Below are 25,058 nucleotides of genomic sequence, written 5' to 3'. Positions count from 1 at the left end.
ACCCCCTTCCAGCCCCTCCACACTCCTCTTGCATCCGCAGACCACACCATAATAATCTCATTCCCATCCATACAACCCCCAGGCACTCTCTCCCTCTGTTTTGTGGTCTATGGAATGCCAGATCTGTCCGCAACAAGCTCACATCCATCCATGAGCTCTTCCTCTCTAAATCCCTCACCTTCCTCGCCCTCACAGAGACATGGCTCACCCCCTCTGACTGTACCGCAGCCGCTGCTCTCTCCTATGGGGGACTGCATCTCAGTCACACCCCCAGACCTGACAACAGGTCTGGAGGAGGAGTGGGTCTGCTTCTCTCCGCACCCTGCACCTTCCGGGTCCTATCACTGCCCCCTTCCCTGCACTTCTCATCCTTCGAGGCCCATGTAATCCGCTGTACCAACCTCTCCCAGCCATCATTGCGGTCCTATATCACCCCCCATCTGCTCCAACTTCACTCTTCCTGGACAACCTGGCCTCCTGGCTCCCCCACATCCTGTCATCTGACCTCCCCACCATCATACTCGGGGATTTCAACTTACCTATCGATGAGCCTATCTCCACTGCTGCCAAGCAGCTACTCTCCCTCACCAAATCCCTTGGTCTCTCTCAGCACACAAATTCCACCACCCACCGCGCTGGTCATACTCTTGACCTCATATTCTCAAAGTCCACCTCCCTCAGCAACCTGGACATCGCACCTTTCCCTATCTCTGACCATCACCTCCTCACCTTCACTATCTCCCCACCAACAACTTCTCTCCCCACCCCTCAGCCTGGTCGATGGCAGAGAGACCTACATAATCTCAGCCCAAATGTCCTAGCAAGTCCCCTTCTCTCCCTCTCCTCCCACCTACCCACCCTAACATGCCCCAATGAAGCGGCTGCACAATATAACCTTGCCCTCTCATCTGCTTTAGATCAAGCTGCCCCCTCAATCTTCCGCCCTATCAAGCCCCCCAACCCCCAACCCTGGCACAACACCCACACACGTAACCTCAGGAAAGAAACTCGAGCAGCCGAACGGAAATGGAGGAAATCACATCTCAATGCTGACTTCCTAGATTACAAGGCCAAACTGTTACTCTTCCACACTGCCCTCTCTGAGGCTAAACAAAGGTACTTTGCAGCACTGATTGTAACCCAAGCTTCCAACCCTCGACAGCTTTTTGCTACCTTCAATTCCCTCCTCAACCCCACTCCTCCTCCTCCCAGCTCCTCCCTCTCAGCCAATGACCTTGCCAACCACTTCACCACTAAAATTGCAACAATACGCAATGAAATTTCCCTCCTCCATCCCTCCCTTACCAATGCGTCTCAGGTTGTCCCCTTGCCTTCCCTCCCAGTGGCTCCCTTGTCTCATCCACCCTTCGCCTCTTTTGCTCCTGCCACCATTGATGAAGTCAGCCTGCTGCTAGTGGCTTCCCCCCCCCCCCCCCACATCCTCTCCCTGTGATCCGGTACCCGCGAATACTCTTCGTCCCCACTTCCCTGACCTGGCCCCAGTCCTCACCTCCTTGTTCAATCTCTCCCTTTCCACAGGCATCTTCCCCAAAGCATTCAAACAGGCCACTGTGCTTCCCCTGCTGAAAAAACCCTCACTCGACCCATCCCTACCCTCAAACTACCGCCCAATCTCCCTCCTTCCCTATGCTTCTAAACTCCTCGAACGCCTAGTCCACCAGCGCATTACCCAATACATCAACACCAATACCCTACTTGACCCCCTACAGTCTGGATTCCGACCTGCGCACTCAACTGAAACAGCCCTCGCCAAGGTGGTCAACGACCTTACCCTTGCCAAGGCCAAAGGCAGTTATTCCATCCTGCTCCTCCTTGACCTCTCTGCAGCATTTGACACTGTTGACCACTCCCTCCTCCTCCAATCACTACAGTCCATGGGCATCCATGGGCTTGCCTTGGCCAGGATCTCCTCCTACCTATCCAATCGCTCCTTCACCACTTCCTTCAATGGCTCCTCCTCAACTCCTGCCCCCCTTTCAGTTGGGGTCCCCCAGAGCTCTGTTCTAGGCCCCCTTCTTTTCTCCATATACACTTCCTCAATTGGCAAGCTTATCTCCTCCCTGGGCTTCAATTATCACCTTTATGCAGATGACACTCAGATTTACCTCCATACCCCCGATCTCTCAGCCACCACCATAAACAAGGTCTCCTCGTGTCTCTCAGCAATTTCCTCCTGGATGTCAGCTAGGTTCCTAAAGCTTAACCTAGACAAAACTGAGCTCCTGATCTTTCCACCCCATGCTGCTGCACCCATCCCAGGTTTCCACCTCACAATCGACAACACAACCATTCTCCCTACCTCCCAGGCCCGCTGCCTGGGTGTCACCTTGGACTCTGACCTCTCCTTCATCCCACACATCCAAAACATCACAAGAGCCTGCAATTTCCACCTCCGTAATATCTCCAAGATCCGCCCATTCTTAACCCCGGATACAACCAAACTGCTCATCCATGCCCTCATCATCTCCCGCCTTGATTACTGTAACTCACTCCTTTCTGGCCTCCCCCTGAAACGCACTGCCCCCCTTCAATCAGTGATGAACGCGGCTGCAAGACTCATCCATTCTTCGCACCGCTCTGCATCCACATCTCCCCTTTGTGAATCCCTGCACTGGCTCCCTATCCGTCTCAGGATAAGTTTCAAGATTCTATGCCTGGCGTATAAATCTGTGCACAAAACATGCCCTACCTACATCTCGGAGCTTGTTCACAAGTATACACCAGGTCGCCCCCTCCGTTCCTCCAACAACCTTCGCCTCACCACCCCGCGCATTTCACACTCCCATGCCCGCCTGCAGGATTTCTCAAGAGCTGCCCCCACCCTCTGGAATGCCCTTCCACCACCCATCAGACTTGCTCCCTCTTTCAACACATTCAAACAAGCCATCAAAACCCACCTCTTTATGATGGCCTACCCACCTCCTACCACACAGTAACTCTCTAAGGAATATTTAACAGCCCCCCCCCCTAGTGTTTCCACCCCTCCCTTTAGATTGTAAGCCTCTGGCAGGGTCCTCCACTCCCTAGTGTAATCTACAGGATCATGTGCTCCTGTCCTATGACAGCCTGTACTTGTATTACTGGGCCTACCTAACCAGCCCATATTGCATGATCATGTATTTTGTACAATTTGTATGTATAACTTTGTTCTATGGGTATAACCCTATGTATGTCATCCTTGTATCATTGTATATATTTATTGTCCAGCGCTGCGTAATATGTTGGCGCTTTATAAATACAATAAATAATAATAATAGAGAATATTTTAGATACTATTGAAGAATATAAGACTGTTCGCTGTTCCTACAAAAAAACCCTATAGTCTTGTGACTGTTTTTTGTACATTTATAGCTGCCAGTTTAGTCAATGGACTTGCCACCTAGTGTGCTACCCAGGGCATCATGTTTGATCATCTGCACTGTAAACACTAATTACATTTTACGCTTCAGAATCCTTTATTCCTAATGTAATGTAGGTGACTTGATCTTGTGGCCCTTGGCAACGTGCATTATGATGAATACCACCCAACAACTTTTCTTTGGATGGTAAGAGATTTCACAGTGTTGTTGGTATTAACTTGAAAACCATTTACAGATCTAAAGCACAGTTGATGAGTGCGTCCATGGAGACTGTATATATTTATACAAGTTAATTAGATCACCTTGTAGGCGCCACTTCTAAAGTAAATAAACCAAATTTAGTCGCTAGTCTGGATTCTTTTCTACCCTCAGTTATGTATTCCTTAGTTAATGCTCAGAACTGGGCTGAAGAATTGAAGAAATGTTCTTACATGCAAAGTAGTCATATAATAGCGTCCTTAGGAAAGTCTTCAATGGTACAATATGGCCTAGCCTAGAATTCAGGAATAAAGGTGCATTTATATTTTAGTATACAAATGACCCAACTATGTACAGATATAAGCTATAAAATAAACTTCTTTCTTTGAATTTGTTTTAGACAGATAAATCTAGACACTAACAAAGTATCTTAAGATGTCTCCATAGTTATAGTATAGAGATCTGCCTACAAAATGCTGTCCTCTTTTTACTTTTAGATTTAAAGGAGACTTGAAGTGGGGGGGAATACGAAGGTGGCCATCTTCATTCCCTTACAAACAATCCCAGTTGCCTGACTGTCATGCTGAGCTTTTGGCTTTAGTTTTTTTGGGTCACACGCTTGCAACAAGCATGCAGCCTGTGAAATGAGACCAGTGTGAAAGTATCTGATCTGCATGCTCATTCTGGACCAGTGACATCTAATATTTAAAGCAAATCATCAGCACATAAGTCAGGCAACTGGCATTGTTTATTAGACAATGAACATGGCAGTATCCATATTCCTCTCACTTCAGTTTTCCTTTAAAAAGGAACTTTAACTACGGTAAGCATTGAAGTTCCTTCCAATTAGTACCTGATACCCCCTTTCCCACAAGAAATCTTTACCTTCTCTTAAATAAATCATCAGGGATCTATATATAGCTGATATTGTGGTGAAACCCCTCCAATAGTGTGATGTCATGACCAAGGTCCTGACAGTTTGCTGTCCGTGATCCTTGTTCCCCATTGTGGGAATTGACGTCTGTTTCCAACACGTACAAGAGGAATCGGCGCGAGAGACTTGGGCGCAGGATACAGTCGGTATATGGCTGATCCTGCTGCTGCACAAGTCCCGGCCATATTAAATACTATTCCCCCTCCAGGCCGCCATGGATGGTGGGGAATGAAATAATTTGGCTTCCAGCAATTGCTGGAGGCCAAATTATAGTGTTTTATAAGTAACTTCAGCTCTGTCTTCTGACGGCGCTGAAGTTACTCACTGCTGCGCCCAAATCTCCTGCGCTGGAATGGAAGTGTTCGGTTTCCAACTGCCAAGCAAGCAATATCTCCCTCTGTGCCTTTCCGATGCAAATCACAGAGGAAGAAATTTACAGTGGGCAAACGCTGACTAAATAATCTTTAAATAAATATTGTAAAAAAAAAATAAGCAATTGTATTTGTTACTTTCTCAACAGTTCCTCTTTAATATTCACAGAAGCATTTTAGGAAATGTCGAATATATTTCACTTAGCTATCTCTCAGTGATCAATTGTCAATTTCTGGTGCACAACTGAATACAACATAACAGGATAATAGATTTTGTGACCTAGGAATAAAGCATAGGTGGACATTTCCCAGGTAGCAAATGAGGCTGCAGCTAGCAACCAATTACGTGGCTCCAGACTTTGATTGCAAACATTTCAATCATTTCCATCAGTGAACAAATTAAATGTCCATTATCATTGATTCCAGTAGCCTTTTTACAGCAGTCCAGTCCTAGTCCCAGTTAAACTTCTTGCGGGAGGAGGCCTAGGTGTAATGGGATGCATATGCTACATGAAAGCAACCATGTAAAATTTTCAAAGTGAGGTTGGTCAATGGCCAGGTCAACATGGGCCAAAATTAGGCACATGACGAGTCTGACAAGGCCATAGGCAGAAAGCTAACCATAGCAAGAGTGGTAATCCCTCACAATTCTTTAACCTGCACTCTCTTTCTACTCAGTCACAACAATCACCCCAACTCATTTTTGTCTGAATTCCTTGTTTCCAAGTTCTGTGAGCAGATTTCTGCATCACCTCACCTTCCTCTCCCCCTCTCTTCTTCATAGGATTGTACAGGCTTCTTTGGCCAACAGTGACAGTCCATGCCAGTCAGCCTCCCTACACGCTTGCAAACTATTTTAGCAGTTAGACTAAACACCTGCTGTTGAGTAGAAAAGTTCAGTAGTAAAAAGTAGTGCCAGAGACTGTCAGTAGTAGAATATTGGTATAATGACCGATATTCTACTGCTTAATTCATATAGTAAAATATTGGTAATCTTTACCAAAATTTTACCATGACCTCAACTAACCCTACCGTCACACTGAACCCTCCCTCTATCTAACCTTATCACCCCCCATGCTTACCCTTAATACATTTTCAGGTGCCTAACCTTAACCAAGCCCCCCCCCCCCCCTCTCCCCACTGAAAGTTAACTAACCCATGCCTAACCTTAAGCCTCCATCCCTACGCCTAACCTTAACCCCTAAATGACCCCACTGCGACCATAGGCGGCAATAGTAAATGCCACAATTAGCGGCAATGAACAGTAATTATGGCGCCCCATGAATAGCTGTTTATCAAGCAACATAATTACTGTTCAATGCTGCTTTTTCTATTGCCGCCCAAGGCAGCACAATATTTAGTGGCACACATCCTAAGCCATTTTAACCTGATTCCCCCTTACCTCACCTTTGACCATGCCCCACCCCAACTCCCACCTACTGGAGTGTTGAAGCCAGAATCCCCCCTCCATTCTCACCTACACACACATAGATGCTGCTCACAAGTGAGTGAGCAATCCCCCCACTCCACCCCCACCTGTTCACATACAGAATTCCCACCATATCTAACATCCCTCCCCTTCGGTAGCACTGGCCCAAGTTGTTTCAGCAGCAAGGAGGCTGCAGGTCTGTCACACATGTTGTAGGCATGACAGGTCTCCCATTCTGCAATCAACAAACATATACATATGTGAGCAGCCCTATTGGCTGGAGCAATTCAGTTATTTGGTTGTTTTTTTTGCGATTTGGTATGTACATGCATTTTACATTTAAAAAATGTTTGCGATAGTGGTCCTTTAAACACAGATCAAGTTTTTTGAGTTTGCTGCATTAGAACCATTTTATTTCTTATGCACAATTTTCATTGCAGCACTCACCGCCTATTGTGGGCCTTAATCACTCTTCTCCCTGGTGGCCTACCTTAGTCCTATGGATGACAGTGTTGTGTTTGCTTCTCACTACCCATGTCACTGTGATTATTTACCACAACATTATCCATTAATGAGAGTCAGACAGATGCTCTCATAACTAGTAGTTAGCTTCTGAATTGCTAGTGATTGAGATTCATCAGGTCTCTGTGCGAATCAGTAGCAACAGATGCTGCCTAATAATTTCAGTTATTAGCTACAGGTTACTCTACATATGGACACATTTTAAGTTGACTATATAGCAGTGACTCCCAGTGAAAGCTGTTACTGTAAGTTTCATAACTTAAAAAGTATCATGAAAAGGAAATCCAAGAATAGACAAATTATTTTGGTTGAAATACCACTTTGGGATAGATGTGTAACTGAAAACATGAAACAGCAGGCTTTTGGGGGATGATAGTTGTTTTTAGTAATTACTTTATTTTCTGTGCATTATAAAGGGAAAAACAAGGAAAACAATGAAAATATACACTTTCTCCAATTCCAATCCCCATAGTTTTAAAATAAACAATGCTACTGTAAATAAAACCCACACATTCTATTTGCCCATTTTTCCCGGTTATTACAATATTTAAATGATGTCCCTAGTACAATGTATGGCGACACTATATTGTTTGAAAATAAAGGTATTATTTTTGCTTTGTATTTTTATGTACCTGATCAATAACAGGCCCTTATTTGTAAAAGTAACAATAATATACCCTCAAAAGATATATTGTAAAAAAAAAAAAAAAAAAAAAAAAAGCTGACTCCTTAAGATAACAAATTATGTTTTTTTTTTTTTTTTAAATACTGTCACTTTTTTTTTCTTTAAGTGTTTTATTTTGGTACTACAGGGAATGCGGTGTTTACAAGGGGTTAATACCTATTGTAAATGTATTTTTAAATGTATTTTATTTTAATTTAACTTTTTGGCCACAAGATTGCGCTATACACTATCCTGGTTACCAGGAGGGTCAGATTACTTTTTTACAAAAATACTTTTACTTTCAGTTTTATGAATGAATATGGCTCCTTATTGGAGTCACACTCATTCATTCCAAAGTACTTTTATTTGCTCAGGGAACACATGTTCCCGTTCACCAATTACCGATATTTAAGACTCGCGCGCGCCTGCCATTGATTGACAGGACATGTAAATACAGCCTGATTGTTTTAAAGAGACTAAAACTGGAGGCATATGTCACATTTGAGCTAAGGAATTAGGGTACACTGCCTATTTATATGATATGCTGCAAATGAGGGGGTTGTATTAGTGGAGAGGGTGCTTCATCCAACATTTTGCTGGGCAGACCTACTTAGACCACTGCTATGTTCATGTAAATCTGGCTCCACCCATGACCACACTCATATTCTGGTGCATGGCCATGTCCATTTTCAGCACGGCCATGCCCATTTTTCAGCACGCCATGTCCATCCCCATCCTAGCAATGTCCCTGTATATAAACATGGATCAGCTTGAGAATATAGTAATCATAAACTGTAAACCACTTGTAAAATGTTGTATGTATTGAAGACTTGATGCATTAAAGAAAATATTTTTTCTGGATTCCTTTTACCTTATATATCCATACATCATTATGACTGTAATGCATACACATGTGCTTCATTCACTGGGTAAATTGAAAATAATAGTTGGATCATGTCCAACAAGTCTGTAGGTAGCCTAAACCTCAATTCCAGAAAAGAAAAAATAATAGTTCTGGATTTTTATTGTTGCTCTTTGTCCCTTTCTGTATTACCTGTCTAGGCCCGAAGTAGGGAAATCTCTACAAAAAGGCAGAGACAACAATAAATAAACATTGTTTGTAGTGGGAGTAAGAGAGTTTCCAACTAATATTTTTTCCCTGTTGTTACTTCAGCTCTGTCTTCAGGACCACTAGTTTTCTTAAATCTACAAAGCTGAATGGAGAGCTCAGTGACAGGAATTAAGAGAAAACTCTCACATAGGCAGTATGTTGGGCACTAAAGTCCATCCAAACATCTCACCTAAAGAGGTTCTTAAGCTGCCGTGCTATGGTTGGCCTCCACATATAGTTCCACATGTGCCCCTTTATAAAGGTAAAGCGGATCCACATCTCCACCTCTACAAATAGACAGTTTGCAGATCAGACTCAAGCCAGGAACAGAACTGCACAGTTCCAGGAATTTACACAGCGAGATCTATAGTTAAATAGTGAGATCTATGCTATTTAGTAGCTGTATCTGAGATGTGTTAACATGGGAAATACAAGAGAGTTTTTTTTAACAGAGGGGTCAACTTGCATGGACCATTCAACATCCAAGAACAGACTGAAACTGGAAGAGCGGACGAGAAGGAGAATTGTGTAGGGGGTATCTACAGCATGGAGGACCAGAATAATGAGAAGTAGGGAAGAGGAGGGTTTGAGAATCATAATGAAGATGAGGGAAGTTCACAGGATGAGGACTAGGGCCCATGAACAGTGTGAGTCCATGATAAAATCTAGTTGTAAAAATATTTAAAGTTCACCTGAAATAAGAAGCATTTGGTGGCTGCCATATTTATTTCCTTTTAAACAACACCAGTTGCCTGGCAGTGCTGTTGATCTCTCTGGCATTAGTACTGTCTGAATCAAACTTCATCAGGCAATAGGTTTGGAGAACACAGTGCTGGGTCTATAGAGTGGCCAAGCGCCTCTGTGTGAGAGGCGCTTGGCCACTCTATAGACCCAGCACTGTGTTCTCCAAACCTATTGCCTGATGAAGCGGGATAGTGACCCATGAAACGCATTGCATACTTGGAGCTTCCTAATAAACTGTTACTGCTATTTTAGTAACGTTTCTTTGTCTGTTTTTTTCTACCAGAGGGAGGTGAGTCCACCAACTTCCCCCTTTTTTAAATGGATTTTAATAGTCTTACTCTTGTTTGGCACCTCTGTTATACCTGTCTTACGATTTTTTTGGCTGGAGGTGGTCTTTAACAAAGTAAAAGTCCTAAACTTTACATCTCCACAGATCATAATGCTTTCAAATAAATCTATAAATAATAATAATAAAAAAATAATGTAAATGTATTGATTAGGCTCCGTGCGAGGACACCCCGCTCAACATTAGCAGGTTTCATCTCACATTTACCCCCTCTTAGATTTAAATAAACAAATATTGTAGGTATTTCCAACAGTCCAGATCAACCCAAAAGGGTGTCTCCTAAAATCAAGCGGACCTTAAAGTGTACCACAGACGTCGCTAGCTACAGATTTGATACTTACCCGGGGCTTTCCCCCTCCCCATGCACATGTCTGAGTCCCTCGCCATCTTCCGTGTCTGAGTCCCTCGCCGTCTGCCATTCAGCCGTGATCAGCCCAGGTAACTTGCTCAGTCGAGTCAGTCTGGAAGGTCCGCACTGAAGACCCGGACTGGACCCGACTGAGCAAGTTACCGGGGCTGATTACGGCTGAACAGCAGACCGTGGGAGGATGGCGAGGGACTCCGATGTTTTTATGGAGCGGGAGGAAGCCGGGTAAGTATCAAATCTGTAGCTAGCCACGTCTCTAGTTTACTTTAAGATGGTTGCAACAGGATGAATTTAGTCACAATGTTGCACAGTTTAAAAATGTCTGATCTGTATGACTACAAAAATATGAATGGGTATGGCTGGTTTCGCACGCCTCAACAGTTAGTTAAAGAGACTCTGTAACAAAATTTTCATCCTTATTTCTTCTATCCTATAAATTCCTATGCCTGTTCTAATGTGCTCTGTCTAACTGCAGCCTTTCCTAATTGTACAATGGCTGTGTTATCTCTGCTATATGATCTAATCTTCTCTCCTCTGTCTGCTCTGTCGGGCTGAGGCACTCAGACTGGAATGTGCAGGGCTGCTTGTGATTGGAGAGAAGCTATACACACCCTCTCCAGGCCCCCTGCAGGCTCTGTATGACTCACACACTCTGCTTATGTGAGCCTATCACAAGCTGGTTAGTTTGTTTGTAAAACACTGCCTAAAACTGGCAATTAAAACCCAGGATTGCAGCAGAGAGTGGCAGAAACAGCACAGAGGGGCCCAGGAGAACATAATGAATAGAATGGTATGCTTTTTGTTGTAAGAATTTTAGAGTACAGATTCTCTTTAAATGGGGCTTGCTCCTTACGGATAAATGTCTCAGGGGATATCAGTCCCCCAGGGATCAGACGCATTGCTGGTGGTATTGTCCGCTACTTATAGGTTTTGGTTAGTTTGTTTTGCATTGGCCTCAGAAATGTTGGAAGTGACAGTCCTGCCTGACCATTGGACAGATCTTTATCATAAATCATCCCCCTCTCTAAGTTAGCATCAAAAGAAGCAGGTGGGTCAATTTTGCAATGCAAAAAAAAATTTGATAGCTGAAACTTCCCACCAAGCGAGAGTTAATCTGTAAAATTCACTCCATCTACCTTTTAGAAAAAATCACGGCATTCCTAAGGGAATCTAGTCCAAGGTTTTATTTAATCTGGGACCCATGGTCGGTCTGGACATCGCTCCATACACTTTAGGGGCCTTTTAATCAAGTTCGCCCCACGGTCTTTTGCGGGCGTTCTAGTGGCAATTTTCCTGCGTATTGAACTGTATTACATGCATGTTATGAATTGTGTGTAGTTCTATATACTACAGTTACTGTTATCGTTTATAACCTGTTTTTGTATTCTGTTTTCCGTATGCATTCATAGAAGTATTTTGACAAAAATGAAAAACCCAAATAAAAAGAAAGTTTAAACAAAAACAAACAAAAAAAAAGGTTTGTAATTGAGAATTGTGCTGCTATCTTGCTTTGGCTTAGAAATGGTTGGAAGGTACTAGGTTTGGTAACAAGCCTTCTAACCCCTGCCCCAACCATAATGCTGCCTTCAGACGAGTTGATTGTGATAATTGGAAAGCAGAGTCAGAACTCAAACCAAAACTTCAGCTTAAAGCGGATCCGAGATGAAAAACTAACTATAACCAGTTGTCTATATATCTTATCTAAAGTTTAGATTGTTTACACAGAATATCTAGCTGCGAACAGCTTAAAAAGTTTATGATTATGCCTGTGTGTAAATTCAATCCCCCTTCTCTTCTCCTCCTTCCGCCTCTGAAATCAATAGCTAGTAACCTCTTCCTTCTCCTGCTCAGACTGAGCTCCCATAAGCCCTTGCTACTAAGGCTGAAAATGCCAAGGCACTTTGGAGAAGCTGTGGGCAAGGCTTGTTTAGTTTATAGAGAATTAGAGTATTAAAACAAAACAAAACAAGTATTTGGCTTGAGGAATACCCTATAAACTATATGAAAGGAACACAGTTATGCAATAAGTAAAAGTTTATCTCGGATGCACTTTAAGGCCCCGTTTACAGTGGTGTGTTGTGAGGTCTGGTAAAAGTCAGTGGAGGCACAGGAAAAAACAAAAACACTAAAAGAACAACATACCAAACGTGATGCTTAGTGGTTTTCATACAATTTCCCTGTTATATTTATTTTATGCTAATGGGGCGTTGGAGAAAAAAAAAAGTAGTAAATGCAATCATACAGTGTAAAAGAAAATAAATAAATCACACGCAAATGTGTCAAAACGCACATGGTATAAAATAGAAAAATTGTGATTGCATTGCGGTGCATTTGGATTGCGATCATTGCTCCAATCCTCAATTCCTGCTTCAATAGCTACTACAACATTCTGAGACCTTATTCTGCCTCGGTGCAGCAAAATTGTTCCACACAGGGACACACACACACACAGAGATACAGATATTACAGCGGTTGAAGTCTTTACAAAAACACTTCAACACTGTGACCATTTCAGTGGTGCTCATTCTTTTACATTCATATGAATAGTAATGCATGAGCTGTCCAAGCTTTTGTGTTTAGGTACGTGTGAGAAATAGTACTGACAAAATTAAATTACCAATATTCTGCTAGATGTGATTTTGTGATGTGATTTTCGTCTATGTTTTCGGAATCTTTTCCTGTTGATTGCTTAACCTCAACTGTCTAACATTACCCATTCCTAAGTCCCCTTAATCTTAATACTTTAACTTTTACTTAAAGCACACTTGAACTTAGAGGGATATGGAGGCTGACATTTATTTCAAAGCATATTTTACAGCAAAATGCCCCTCTAATTCAGTCAATGCATATACAGTAAGTGAACAGAACCACAGGCTCGTGACCAGCATTCACATATACAGTCCTTGTTTAGCTTTCAGGCTTCCAAGTAGATGACCATGATAGGATAAGGTTCAATAGTGATAAGAGCCTCCACCACACCCTCAAGACAGGGCACTCACCCTTTCCCAATGATCCTCTGTAGGATGGGTCACAAGTGCCTCTTGTGCCCCTCTTGGGCAGGGCTACAGATGAGGAAGTGATCCAGCATGGAGTGGTATGACACCGAGGTGACTGGGGGATGCGAGACGGTGGTTTTACCGCAAAGTCCAGCCAGGTGGCCACCGCATGGAAAAGAGCCCAGAAAAACTCTATGCCAGATGACTATGTGGGAGCATGTAAGTGCGCAATTTTATCTATTTAATAAACATTCAAATGCTTTTGTGCTATAGAGGGTAGTGTGTTTATATATTGAGGTGAATACTCTAAGAAGACTTTGCAGAACAAGCGGGCAGTAGACTCGTGATAGGTTGGGGATTGCCGATAGTATCCCAGATGCGCTTGTGACCCACCTGACAGAGGCCATTGGCGCGATGTTACACAAAGGGCATGATGAGACTTCAAACGATCGCAGTACTTTCCACGGGAGTCATCGAGCATCTTAACCACTTTACCCCCGGCGGTACGAATTTCTCCGTCCCTTTTTTCCCCCCTAAAAAACCAGGGACGGAGAAATCCATACCTTCCGCGCTACCGCCGCTGTCCGCGCTCCCGCCGCTCATGCGCGCGCACCCGCCGCTCGTGCACGCCGCCGCCCGCTCGCCCGGAGATCAATGAACGGGAAAATCCATTCCCGTTCGTTGATCTAGCCCCCGCAATGATCTGCTGCTTCTTTCAGAAACAGCGAGATCATTGTGAGTCTCCCAGCCTCCTACTGCTTCCTGTAAGCGTCCTTCCGGACGCTTACAGGTCGCATGTAAACAAACACTCTGTGGCCATCTTGTGGCCAAATAGTAAACTACACCCTAAAAGCATTTTACATATACAAACATTACATTTACACAATAAATTAACTCATTACCTCCCACACTCCCCAATTTTTATTTTTTTTTGTAATTAAAAAAAAGAAAACAATGAAAAAAAAAACATAAATAGTTACCTTAGGGACTGAACTTTTTTAATATTTATGTCAAGAGGGTATAACACTGTTACTTAATAAACTGCGGGCTTGTAATTAGGGATGGATGCAAAACTGAAAAAAATGCACCTTTATTTCCAAATAAAATATTGTTGCCAAACATTGTGATAGGGACATAATTTAAATGGTTTTATAACCGGGACAAATGTGTTAATACATTTCATGGGTTTTAATTACAGTAGCATGCTTTATTTAAAAACTATAATGGCCGAAAACTGAAAAATAATAATTGTTTCACACATTTTTTCCTATTTCCCCATTAAAACACATTTAGAATAAAATAATTCTTGGCATAATGTCCCACCTAAAGAAAGCCTAATTGGTGGCGAAAAAAACAAGATATAGTTCATTTCATTGGGATAAGTAATAATAAAGTTATAGACGAATGAATGGAAGGAGCGCTGAAAGGTAAAAATTGCTCTGGTGGTCAGGGGGTAAAACCCCTCAGTGGTGAAGTGGTTAAAGATCTGATCCAACCTGAATGGTTGTTATAGCGGCATAGCGGCATTCGCATGATCGTGCTCCTGTACCCATGTCACGCGATTGCATAAACGACCGCTCATCTCTCAAACAATCGCTGGTTTTTGGAAGAATCGAGAGGTGGGTACAATGCTTTAGCTGACTGGTCCTGGAGCATCTCCTCTGAGTTTACTAGTGCTTAAAGGTACTACTGATAGCTCTCTGCTTCCTCTTGGGCCCTGTAGGAATAAAGTGCTGTGGTGATAGTAAGGACATGCTGCATGTGCTACTGCTCTCTCTGAAACCTATGGACAGTTTTGTTGCTAGATAGTGAGCTGTAGGGGACATTTCACATAGCAGCACAGCAGAAGAAAGCCACTCTTTAGCTTTCAATGCGATTGCAAAACCATTCAGCAATTATGCAATCACCCAAGCGACAGGACCACAGTCCACAAATTTGTCAACCTGAATAATTTGAAGTTGCACTTTAAAAGCTTTAATTTTGTTGTAGCTATGGTGATAAACAAATGTGGGTACAACAAAATCCTTTATACAAACTGTGGGGTTATTGCAGCAAACATCCCACTTGGATGAATAAATAAGCACAGCTATACAGTGGCATAGCACTAGGAGGATGCAGAGGTTGTATATGTATCGGGCCCCTGGACCAGAGGAACCCACTAGGGTTCTCCTTCAATTACTGTATTCGCATTTCATTAGGGTTATGCAGGTAATGATCACCTCAATATTTGCTTTGAATAGTGATAATCATTAACAAACTGTCTCCCTCCTCTGCTCACAACTCTGACACTACAGCTTTCTGTGAGGCAGGTTTTACACTTGTTTTGTGCGTTGCGATACTCCAGCCACATCGCACTGCCACAAACCTCACTCATATGACCCTGTGGCAGAGTGCGCCCATAGGGTCATCTGCATAGCACCACCCCTCGATCAGTGACGTACTCCCTGCTGGGCAGGAAGTACACCACTAGGATTCCCAAAGATCCACGCATGCGTGCCACTCTCCATCACTTGCACTATATGCGTCGCCCATAGACTTCCATTACCCAAAGCACTGTGCGTTAGAGAGCCCGAGGTGGGCTCATAAAATAAAACAGCGTAGGCCACCTGATCCAGGGTGGAGGCTGAGCGGATCAGGTAGCAGCAAAAACTGACGCTCCTGTGGGCCACACTATCCCACCTTCACTTTCATGCCCTCCGGGTCACGACGCTGGAATGAGTGTCTCTCATTCACAGCGTGCAGTGAGGCGGGGAGCGGCAGGGGGTGTGGCCAGGGAGAGAGAGCTTGCTCTATGGCAGCTCTGAAAACCCTGCAGGAATGCCCCCGGCAGGCGTTTTACCCCCTTCCCGACTGCCTAACGCCGATAGGTATCAGGAAGGTGGTAGCCCCAGGACTACCTAACGCCGAAAGTCGTCAAGTCCTGGGGTGGGGTTTTGCAGGGGATCTCGTGCGCATCCCCGCTTGAGTGATGGAGCTCAGCTTCGTCATAAGTCTTCCAGCGGACAGTGTTAGACGGCGAAACCGCCATCTATTTACATTGTACAGTGCTGCGATCAACTGCAGCGCTGTACTGGGGACAGCCGTGACACTCGGCTGTCCCCTGGAGAGGCTCAGAGAGCAATCGGCTCTCATAGGCTGATGCCTATGAGAGCGCTTCACTGTGATTGGTTAGCGGCGGAGGGATAAATAAACAGAAAATTAGCCATTTTATTAAAAAAAAAATACACAAATTAATAAAAAAATTAAAAAAAAAAACCTGTCGCAGCAGCAATCCGATGCCACCAACAGAAAGCTCTGTTGGTGGCAAGAAAAGGAGGGGGCAGGGATTCGTTTGCGTGCTAAGTTGTATCTCTGCAGCACACCATTAAAGCTGCAGAGCACTGAATTGTAAAAAAAATAAATCGCCTGGTCACTGGGGGGGGGGGGTGTAAGCCTGTGGTCCTTAAAGCGGTATCGTCACCATAAAAATCAAATTTCAACAGCAACTGGTCTGAGTGTATTAAGTGATAAAGATGCTAAGCCTGCATTCAAAACTTTCAAAACTTTTTCTGCTGTTATGATTTGGAGTTATCACATACTTCATGAACACTGGCCCTTTAGTAGTCGTGCCAAAGAATTGCATGCTGGGGGTTCTTTTTATCTATTCCTCCTCTTCCCTTTATTTCCCTGCCAGCTTCTTATCTGAAACCTAATCCCCTACTCACTTGTGTTTACAAGCAAGGCTGAAGCGACTCAGTGATTGGAGGGGACAAGAAAAAAAGTAAAGGGCAGAAATGACATCACGAGTTAGCCTTAACTGTGGGCAAAAGACATGGCCCCCACCAGGAACAGAATTCTCGTAATTTACTATATAACATTCACTGAAATCAAAACGTGGACAGTACAATACATGTGTTATGTAAGTAGATCAAGTATTTATCTATATATATATATATATATATATATATATATATATATATATATATATATATATATATGTGTGTTTTTTTCCCTGGCATAGTATGGCTGATCCTACTGCTTTAAGTGGTTAAACAGGGAATTCCTCTCCCCTATGTTTACCTCCGAGATAGCGACGATAATTGTCGCTAAACTCGAGTGGCCATACCGCGTTGGGGGAAGGGGGCCAGAGAGAGGTGGTGTGGGGACACAGAGGCATGTCATGAGTCAGAGAACATGCCTCTGTGTACCATTTGCCCCCCATGGAACTGCCTCAGGTTCTCTTTAAGTGCGGCGCTTGTGCTAACGCGCTGCCACTCTTGTGTTGGCTGGGATACCTAACTACATGTAAACCTCGCACTGGGGCCCAGAGTTCCATAGCTACGCCAATGCAGCTATATAATGGACATACCTACCCTGATGCGCCTCCAGTCCATCTAAAAAAAGTGAGCACTTACTAAGCCGGCCAATTCCATCAAACTGAATCCCTGTTTTTTTTATTACAGAAGTAGATAAGCAAAGCTCCTTTTTATACAGAAGAAAATGGATGGTCAGAAATGGGAATGTCTAATTCTACGGAAATTCAGAATTCCGCCAATGCTAATTACCGATTCTGGAGATTTCCTATTAAGATTTCCGAGTAGTCTTTTTTGGTAGTTTTTTTGCATTCTTTGCCAAATACTTCTGAGTTGACTCTGCATCCTCTAATTGGTCCAGGGCCAGGTTTACCATGAGGCACTATAGGCATGTGTCTACAGGGGCCTGATGATGGAGAGGCACCTCACTCTCCTCCCCTAGTGCCTCCCTCCCTCCTTAAATAGGCAGAACCCCGAGCAGAGTGTAAATGAGAGGTTACCCACCTCTCAACATATTTCTGACAAGCTCTATCTTCAGTCGGTGATACCACTAGCTACTTAATACTGAGGGTACCTCTGACTACCTAATGCTAGGGGACACCTGTAGCTACCTATGACGGTCAAGGGGAGTAATGGAGCAGTAAACGGTGGGCCAGCCAGCACTCTTGTGGTGTGGTTCTACAGGGTTTTTAGTTTCATGGGTGTCAGGACATCTGTGCCTATAGGCTTCTGTGATGTAAATTCTGGGCCTGGATTGGTCCAATCAAGGCCAGGCCGAGGCAGAAGCGAGAGAGACTCCAGCCTCAGGGCGCAGTGTAGGTCTTCCAGGAGGGGGTGCGCAACTCACTCAGCTATCATTTCCCTATAGCATTTGAAGCAAAGAGAAATAAGAAAAGGGGATACAAAGCAGTGACTGCAAGCCAGATAACTAGAGATTAAGGTGTGTGTGTGTGGGGGGGGGGGGGGGGGGGGAGGGGGTTGAGGTCTCTGGGGCGCCTCTTATAGTCTAATAGCAACCAGTGCGTGACGACTGGGGTGGGAGGGATGGGATGGGGAATGCGGGGGGGGGGGGGGGGAGGGCGCAATTTTGTATCTCAGCTCTGGGTCCAATGTTTCCAGGTTCTGTGATTGGGCTAAAATTTCTGACTTGCAGTAATGCAGTATTTCCGCAGAAATCCAATTTCTGATTGGAAATGTGGAATTGTTATTTCCGCGTAATCTGAATGAGCATTCCTATATTTAAATGAATGAATGCTATTTTGCAGTATTATGTTAGAATGTTTCTCATAACTCACATGTATTTACTTTGCACACATACAACGCCTAAAAATCCTATAAATCAGAGGCTTCAGACTTTTCCACATGTAAGTAACTGTCTCCAGTACAGGCTAAGTAGCATCGGAAACTGTACTAATTATAAAAGTAAATACTACAGTTACACTATATAAACTATATTTAACTACATGACTAATGTAGAGAAAGCATGTTTAACGTCTTGATTATAAGAAGTGTTTAATGGAACAAGATTTCAAACAGTAAAAGGTATTTGAAGGCTGCCTGCAAACCTCTAAGAGGGTGACGGGAGCCAACCTCAGTTAGCTGAGAGCCACGTGCGTTTTCACGCGCTATCACTGAATCTAAACGGTAAAAATTTAATGTAAAAAGGCATTAAAATTATGTCATGGACATGAGGCAAGTGGTTGTCCCAATCCCAGCAGGGAACCCTGAGCCAAAGCTGGATCATTCACAAGACAAACCTAGGCAGTTTCCTAGGGCCTGGATTGAGTTTTGGGGCATAGAGGATGCTAGCTAGCCCTCACCAAATCTTGCTAAAGAACGCCTGGTGATCATCAGCGGTGGGGAAAAAAATAGTATCTTGCCTAGGGCACCATTTGATTTTAATCCATTTCTGCCCAAAACACAAGAATCCTTGTGAAAAAAGTCACAGTTTTGCAATTATTAATTTCTTTATTCATTTATTATTTATTGTATTCAAAAGCCCCCCATTGTCAAGGTACAACACACAATGGTCACCTTTCTGTGTTGTAACGGGGCCCAGAAACGAATCATTGGCTATGGAATAGATTAGGGCCATGATTATGGAATAAACAGAAATTGGTTATATCGGAGTGTGCGGACCCTTTGGATTGTTCTGGACTTTGCTACTGGGCTTGAACCCCACGAGAGGTGTGCGATTTCTCCTCTGTTCACTACCACATGGTAAGGGTACCCCAGGGTACTTCAGGAGAGTTCAGCAGGCTGTTGGGCATTATAGGACATATTTCAGTTTTTTAAGTTAATAAATTAATATAGATGAAAGCGAATACGTTTTCAGTTAACTTAAATCAGACTACAGCATGGTGTCCGTAATCGTGTGACCAGTGTATATGAAGGCGTACATACCAATATAACTCAAGAGAATCACTGCTCTACAGGAAATGTGGACCATTTACATAACACCCTGCCACTGGAGAGCTCACAATCTAATCTCCTCTCACAAACACACACAGGTTTTGGTGAACATTGGTTTGTTTTTCGCTAATAGGGAAAATGGACTCCCAGTGACAACCCCGAAAAACTACACATAGAAAAAACTCCTGTAGATAATATGATTTACTAAGACATCTTCGCAGGTTTCCAGTAGGGACGCTAAACGTCTAGCAAACGTGGACTGTATTACTTGAGATGTATCTACTATGGTTAGGATTTGTCACCTCCACCTGGGTGATATAAGCTCATAGTGATGTTAAAAACTTTGGGTCCAATCCAATTTGCTTTTTCTCCTAAGTTTTCTCCTAGATTGCTGTATATTTTTACATTATAAATAAAATGCCTTTTAAACCACCAGCAAGCAAGAAAATACTAAGTATAGTTATGACAGTACTTTGTCACCTACCTTTTGGTATTTTTTTTAATTGCAGAATGCTGAAAAGGTATTTTAAAACAGAAGATGAAAAAATAATCTACTAGGAGAAGGCTTTGGAGAAAAAGTGAATTGGATCAGGCCATTGGTGTCTTAGTAGTTGTGCGATTGGTGGTACTTAAATGGTGAACCTTTTTTTCCCCTTTTTTAATAAGTCAAAGACAAATGAGTTTTTTGCTTTCTCTGCTTTTGCATAAGGCTGCAAGTCTTAAGCAGGCAATATGTGCATTGATTTTTCCCAGCAGATTTGATCATTGATTAAGTCTGCAAGGAATGTGTAGCGCTAAGAGGCAAATTTTTGTCAGACGTGGCAGGGAAGTGGTGTATAGATTAACTGGGCAGCACGTTGGCGTAGTGGTTAGCTCTCTTGCCTTGAAGCGCTGGGTCCCTGGTTCGAATCTCAGCCAGGACACTATCTGCAAAGAGTTTGTATGTTCTCTCCGTGTCTGCGTGGGTTTCCTCCGGGCACTCTGGTTTCCTCCCACATTCCAAAAACATACAGATACATTAATTGTCTCCCCCTAAAAAAAAAAATTGGCCCTAGACTACAGTACTTACACTACATAATATAGACATATGGCAATGGTAGGGATTAGATTGTGAGCTCCTTTGAGGGACAGTTAGTGACAAGATATATATATACACTGTACAGCGCTGCGTAATATGTCGGCGCTATATAAATACTAAATAATAATAATAATAACTGTATCTAACAGTACAATGCTGCAGTTCAACAGATTTTCAGTAGATGTCATGATGAAGTCCACTGAAAATATGTGTGCAGTGTATAGGGGATGCGATCCCTATCTGATCAGATTCAGATCAAAGAGGGATTGATGTGTTTGCCACAATAGGTGGCAATCTATAGGTGTATGGCCACCTTGTTTCAAAATGACCCGGAGAGAAATACAACTTTCTCTCAATTTAAATGTTACTATAAAACAAACTATAACAACATAATCAGAAAATTGTGTAGATAACACAGGGTTTCACAATCTCCAGTGGGTTTCAAAGTAATCCTTTATCACCAATTCCAGACTATAAAAAACAAATCCACTCCAGGGTTGCTGGATCATAAATTAAATCCACACTGGAGATGCCTGGAGATTTCGGAAGATTCTTTTAGTTACATAGTTATTTGGGTTGAAAAAAGACATACGTCCATCGAGTTCAACCAGAGAACAAGTAAAGTAGTACAATTAGTAAATTAGGTCAATATCTGTGGGATAAATTGTAACGTAAAGTAAAAATCTCAAGCTTTCTACAGAAATCTGCAATCTCCGGTGGAAAATTTATAATCAACATTGAGGGGTTTACTATGCGTTTTAGTGCGACTTTCATACAATTGTTTGTTTTGTGCAAAACTATTCCATTAGGTCCATAAGAAAAAAAAAAAATACAAGTGGAAATCACAAGAAAACAACAAGAACATAGTGCAGCATCGTGTTTGCAATTTTCTTGTGATATCCTTTGACTTTAACCTAAGCATAGGAAAAATACAGTAAGCCCCAAGTTTGCGTTCTATGCAAGATGCAGATGGCAGACACCCAGTGACACTCAAAGATGTACTAGGAGAAACAAAACGATCAGGCAGGAAGATAGAGTGGTTTGAATATTGCTGAAAGGGTCCAGGTAGGACATGCTTCTCACAAGCATTGCAAGCAGACAGACTTGTGTGGATTTTACCTCTGTGCTTTATTGCCACATCCCAAAAACACACAGATAGGTTAATTGGCTCCCCCCTCAATTGGCCCTAGACTACAATACATACACTAAATGATACATGCATAAATATATGACTACGGTAGGGTTTAGATTGTGTGAGCCCCTCTGAGGAAAAGTTAAATAATTACTAAATAATAATAATAAAAAGGGGTAAACCCACATCCCAAGTCCATCCATTAGACAGAAATCGGGGAGCCCAGGTGGGGGAGTGGGCGAGTGAAAAACATCAAACAGCTCCCGAACACCTTAATATGTCTAATGGATGGATTTGTGTTGATTTCACCTCTGTGGCAATAAAGCAAGGTGTTACTACAGGTCAGTGCTATTCGTTTTTCTCCATTAGCTAAGTTTGCGCTTGGGTTGTATCAGTGGTAAAGAGGCACTGTGGTCACAGCGATAATTATGGAGCTCTTGTGATCGGCGAAGAGTGGGCAAATCACATGCGATCTGATGTTTGGACTAAAGAGCAGTCTATAAAAAAAATCCAAAGATTGATAGAATATTTAGAATTCTGCCAAAATCACACACACAAAAAAATAAATAAATACAAAAGCATAGCTAAACTAAACCAAACAGTGCATGTAAACCAAACAGTGATCGACATGATTTACTCAATTGCCTCCCAAATTGGCAGCACGTACAGGAAAGGAATACCATATACACCTCCGTGCACTTAAAAAAAAAGAATGCAATGCTAACAAACCACCATATGCATTGTATGGCAACATCCGCAGATGATCAAACAGGTAATATCATTTTAAATATGATATTTTTGATTTCATTAAAACATTTAACAAGACTGTTAAATTAGATTTCAATAAGGAAATAAATAATTTTCCTTTATAGATACCCATCTATATAAATATTATTATTGATTATAGTAATATAAAATATTATTCTTTACATTTCCTAGTTATTTAATTCAATTCCAAGAAATTTAAACACATGAACCAATGGAATGAATTCAAAACTCCTAAAACTACAAGACATGAAAATCATTATTTATAATCAATCATGATCATCTTCTTATAAATTATTTTGTGAAGGAGTAAGACACAAGAGGTGAGTACTGCCTTGACACAAAGAGCTTACAGTCTAAAGGTGGCCATACACTCGTTAAATTAGCAGCAGATAGATCATCAGATCAGATTTCTGATTTATCTGATGTGTTTAGGAATTTTTTTTACTAGGAACAGATTTCCAATAGATTTCAGTTTTAAATCTGTTGAAAATCGATCTGATGCCATTTTTTTGCCATCAGATTTCCATTAGGGCCAATGCAAAATGATAAGCAATCCTAACAGATCGGCCTAGATTTTCCAGCCTGCCAGATCAATTAAAAATCGATCGAAATCGGCCGCAAATTTGCAATCGATCATTCGATCGATTTTGATCGATTGATCGGCCAAAAATCGGCTGAGTGTATGGGTCCCTTAATGCTACACATACATGCCCAACACATGAACAAGGACTCCCCAATCGAAAATCGATTAGGTAGTAGTGATCGATGTACAAAACTGATCCATTCCATCGTCCTCAGATTTAAGGATAAAGCTGATTAGATGTGACTGTACAGTTGTCCCCGATAGTGTGATGCCACTCAATGCAGTACAAAGCTAATACTGCCTCAGCCTACTTGATTTAAATTTACCACAGATCCTGATTACGCTTTTCATTATTAAACTGTCTGATATTGACTAAAGGTTTATCGATCTTCCTGGGATCAAATAATTACAAGCAAATTCAAAGTGATTGAATCATCCAGACAATATCTGACCCTGTCCATGGCTACTTTAAGGTAGCAAAATGTTTGAATTTATAGTCAGTGTCTGAGATGTTGTCCAAGATGTCAAAAATGCATGCATTGCAGCACATACAGTGACTCATATGCATTGCAGCACATACAGTGACTCATATGCATTGCAGCACATACAGTGAATCACATGCATTGCAGCACATACAGTGACTCATATGCATTGCAGCACATACAGTGAATCACATGCATTGCAGCACATACAGTGAATCACATGCATTGCAGCACATACAGTGAAGCATACAGTATATAAAAAGTATCCTACACTGTAAATGCACGCGTTATCAGTTGCCACACAGAATTCCTAGCACTATTGTAGTGGATTCCACCGTTCTACCTCTTGGCTGTGAAATAATCTGACAAAACACACACACCACACTAACCACACACACCACACTACAATCCCATTAGTAACATTATAAACTAGTATTTTCATTATATGCTGCTTTTAAAATATGAACCTACCAACACCCAAATATAAGAATGGGTGGGAAAGCTTGGAATATAACATCAGGTACAAAATAGGGATCTTCTTGCAAAGTTGAACCCCTGTAGCAGTCATTGTAAACTCCTGGCTGCCAGGGGTAGCTGATAGCTGTGCCACCCAGATAACAGCTAGAGGTGACAGAGATCAGGCAGCAGCCGGTCAGGGATGTGCTGTGCAGATGTACAGAGAGAGATGCAGTGACATGAGTCTGTGGTTAGTTACCTGTGTGAAGTGCCTGGCTGTTCCTGCCTCACAGGAGTAATGTCCTATATGAGCTGTCCATGCGGAGGATGCAGAGAATCCTTCAGATCCAGGCTACAAATTGCAGCAGCGCCGGGCTGTCTCTCATTTAAATGTCTGCCAGCTGAGATTCGCTCTCCAAACCTCCCACATCATTGGCCGATGGACAGCACGGCACTCAGCTTGTCTGATGTGTTATCCGCCCCTTTTAACACTTCCTGGGCCTCTTCTGTGAGAGGTTTCACTGTAGAGCTCTCATCATTCTTAGCACTGTAGGCTGCTACTCAGGCTGCTACTCTCAGTACATAACAGAATTAAAAACTCCATATGCTGTAAGATGTATGCTCAGTCAGGTATCTGTACAGTGGCGTAGCTAAGGAGCTGTGGGCCCTGATGCAAGTTTTACAATGGTGCCCCCCAAGCACTCTATACATAATGGATACAAAACCTGCCAATGGCAACGACAGTGTCAAAGGAGCAAGAAGGGGATGGGGAGCAGTTTGTTAATGATTACCA

The 25,058-nt window shown here is 42.6% G+C and overlaps 1 protein-coding gene across 1 annotated transcript in view; it reads right to left on the bottom strand.

Moving 5' to 3' along the window:
- GREM1 (gremlin 1, DAN family BMP antagonist) overlaps window positions 1–24,676 on the bottom strand; it is a 62,833-nt gene extending 38,157 nt beyond the window's left edge. The window contains exon 1 of the mRNA XM_068251824.1: window positions 24,525–24,676. The gene's annotated coding sequence lies outside the window, so the exon portion shown is untranslated. The remainder of the gene's footprint in view (window positions 1–24,524) is intronic.
- Between the last annotated feature and the right edge of the window lie 382 nt (window positions 24,677–25,058).

Source organism: Hyperolius riggenbachi, chromosome 9 (genome assembly GCF_040937935.1).
Source record: "Hyperolius riggenbachi isolate aHypRig1 chromosome 9, aHypRig1.pri, whole genome shotgun sequence".
Classification (NCBI taxonomy): domain Eukaryota; kingdom Metazoa; phylum Chordata; class Amphibia; order Anura; family Hyperoliidae; genus Hyperolius; species Hyperolius riggenbachi.
Note: the sequence above shows the minus strand (reverse complement) of the source record. Positions and strands in the feature narration are given on the sequence as shown.